Source organism: Papaver somniferum, chromosome 1, assembly GCF_003573695.1.
Source record: "Papaver somniferum cultivar HN1 chromosome 1, ASM357369v1, whole genome shotgun sequence".
NCBI classification, from domain to species: Eukaryota; Viridiplantae; Streptophyta; class Magnoliopsida; order Ranunculales; family Papaveraceae; genus Papaver; species Papaver somniferum.
In genome coordinates, this window is record NC_039358.1 from 25940590 (window position 1) to 25944041 (window position 3452).

The following is a 3452-nucleotide window of genomic DNA, read 5'->3' on the forward strand; positions in this document are numbered from 1 at the left end:
AAAGAAATTAAAGGAAACACAGAAAACGATGACTAAAATTGGTGCCACTGAAATCAATTTAGTGTATGTGCATATAGAATACCAAGTACAAATTAATCTGGAAAAGATTCTATTAGAAATATCCCGAAATTCTGATACCACCGGCCACATAATTCAAAAGCTGGAAAACCCTTGACGTAAAGATTAATGCGTAGTGAGCCTTCATAAGTTTGTAAAGAAGTTAACTTGTTCTATGACTCCACTGGGTACATGGCTCCATACCTTGTTGTAGCATTGGGAAGCTCTAATTCCAGGAAATCTCCATGTACCATTTTGCTCCGGAAAGATGATGAATCACAATAAATATGTCTGTTTAGCTTATCTCAACTCAATCTGATTATCACACTGGCCGACATTCATCATTTTGGCTTGTCCAAATAAAAGAGAAGGTTGAGTTTAGTCCTTCTGATAGACACATTTTTGTGTCTTATATAATCTCAGTTGTATATATTATTAGTGCTCGATTTTATATTTATTATGGATTTTTATGTCCCTGTAGGTATTTTTTGAGAAATAAGCTTTTGCGGCGAAATTGGCTAAAAAAGTGGTTTTTGCGCTCGTGGGAGAAAATTACTATACGGACTCTCACTTTGGATAAGGGGTAACCTAATTACTAAGGGGTGACCCATTTCCAGGCATCTGGTAAAGGGAGACCGGGACTGGCTAGGGGGCATCCTTCTTCACATTTCAAATTAACGTTTTGGCGGGAAAAGAAATGTTTCACGAACAGTTTTTAGGATTCGATTGTTGGACGATTTCTAAAGAGACTCAATCACCAAACTCGACTAGGATGGACTCTAATAGACTAAACAGGCCTGTTACAAGTGATTTAACCCAACCAATTGGGCTGTATAAGTCGGAGGAAGCGATCAAAGTCCAAACAGGACACGTACTCTCTGTTTAACTTTCAAAGCTATTTTTAAGAGATTCTGGGAGAGTTTTACGCTGAAGTAAACTATACTTGGTCCTGTTCAAGTCTTGATAAGAGTTTGGTGGCAATTTTATATCTAAAAAACGCGTACAGGGAGTTACAGGAGAGATTTTCTCAACTGCCACGCAGAGAAGAAGAAAAAAAGAATAGTCGCCGATAGAAGAGATTTTCTCGGGATTTTTGGAGCTGATTGGGTATATAAAAAGGCTGGTGCGAAGTGAGAGAAGATTATCAAGAACTTTGGGGAAGTTTAGAGACCACAGAGACGCAACAGAGAGGCTGGAAGACGAAGAACAGGAAGCTGCAGGAAAGCTTCCTGCTGCTGCTCGAGGAGGAAGAAGAAGACGAAGAACGGACCCTCCAGGGTCGTCGTTCTTCAACAGTGCTAGCAGCAGCAGACTTGCGTCTTTATTCAACAGCAGCAGACCAGCGTCGCTAATCAACAGCAGCGCTGAGGTATCGTTCTTTTCTGGATGCTTAAAGAGGGTCGTAGTTTCACTGTATTATATTTTTCACTCTTTTAATCATATTTTGAGCATCAAGTATGTATTTTGAGAACATGATTATTATGAGTAGCTAAACCCCAATACTGGGATGATGGAGGAAACCATTCTTTATGCATGAGTAATTTTATTTAATTCTTTTATGACTATTTGCACTATTATGAATGGAATTATGATTTTTATTGATTATTTGTGATTTTGTCTGATGATGTATGCTTAATCCATGAGATTCTTGATGCATCATGCTTATGATTTACATATAATACTTACAAAATCTATTTTTGGCAAAGTAAGAGTCGATATTTGTTATCAATATAAGCTTTAATTGTCTACAATTAATAATTGAATCGCATGAGTATAAGAATTGGTGAAATCCTGAGTCCCAGTATCTCTTGATCCCGTGACAAATATTGTGTATATATTTTTGTTTTAAAAATCTTTTCAAGTCCGAGCATCGAACTCTTATTTACCGCAATCGAAATATTACAACACCTTCTTGATTATAAATGCAAATTCAGGCTGGAGCGAATTAGACAAACTAAATAGCAAATACTTAGTGTTAGGACAGTAATGGAACAAATCGAGCCCTTACCATGCAAGATTCCTTATTAAAGTTTTGTTGCAGGAAATTGTTAATAAGGAGGATGAGAAAGATCGGCCCTCAATTCACATATCAGATCCCTAAAAAAATTACACAATCTAGCACATTCTCGAGATGCTTGGATTTGCAGGAAATTGTTGCTAGCCTTTGTTCAATGATTTGAGTCATAACACCCAATAGTTGCCATTTGAATCCTGCAAGAAAAAAAAAGTTAAAAAGTTAAGCAACTATGGCGTGGGACGGAACAATTAGGAGGAAATATTGTGCATTAAATCATTTCTTTCATTTATGCTTCATCTGTAAAGGCGTCTCAAAATTGTTTTCATTCTCAGAACACTTTAACTAAGAATAAACATGTGTTTACTTATTCAGACATCCTTTCGAATTTCCACATCTTCAGTACCAATGATTTCGCATCCGTTTCATCCGGTTTGAGCTCGATGAACTGTGTACTTTATTCCAGCAGGTGAGCTAACTATGAGTTATTATCACAGATCACATAATATCCAAATAATGATGAAGTATGAAAACATTCACAACAAACAACAAATAACGAAGAACCAAAACTATCAACAGACTCCGAATCATAAAAAACAATCAATATCTATACTCAAAATAACAAACAAAACAGACTCGATCGCAAATAATATGATCAGGTTTACAAACCTTGTTCACGGATTCTATTGTTTTCTTATTTTCCAATCTTCCTTCTCACCCAGTGAATGCGCGAGGTTGATTTCCTGGAAATCTATTTTGATCGCAATTGAATGTGCACATCTGTTAGCCTTGTTCCCTTTATATGTACCTCCCTAAATTGGTCAGCACGAAATTTCCAAAAATATTTTTATTGAATGAATGTTTTTTTCCTGAGAATTTGGCATAAGTTTCCAATCAATAAATACCTAAATTTTGTGTAAGATTTTGTATAGTAGCTACTGTATTTGTTTCTGTAAATATATCGATATGAACCGAAAGAAAACTATATATATAGAGAGAGAAAGAAAAGATTTGATTTAACAATTTATTGTAGTTGTTACATTTGTTTCCCATAATATAACAAAAAAAATTCTTCGACTTCAAAAATATTGTAAAAATATTCCGGTTTTTAATTTCTAACTAAATATTGAAAACCTATTCTTACCGAAATCAAAAAATATTCCGATTTTAATAAATAAAACTAGTGACAAAACTCCTAGGTGAACAAACTAGTGATAAGAAACAACCGGTCATATTATTTCTACCAAATAAAAACCGTTTCAAATAAAACTAGGACAAAAATCCCAAGCCAAATAATAATGTGTAAATTTAGTTTTTGTTACTTTAAAAAAAGACAAACATGCCCTTGACCTTTTCTTCTTCTTCTTCTCTGATTTCTTTT

At 34.8% G+C, this 3452-nt stretch overlaps 1 long non-coding RNA gene across 1 annotated transcript; it reads right to left on the minus strand.

Annotated features, from left to right (window-relative positions):
- Positions 1 to 2078: 2078 nt before the first annotated feature.
- On the minus strand, positions 2079 to 3042 carry LOC113326701. Its single transcript, XR_003348488.1, has 2 exons — positions 2741 to 3042; positions 2079 to 2268 (listed from the first exon to the last, which is right to left on the minus strand). It is a non-coding gene; the product is annotated as an uncharacterized LOC113326701 (long non-coding RNA).
- Positions 3043 to 3452: the final 410 nt, after the last annotated feature.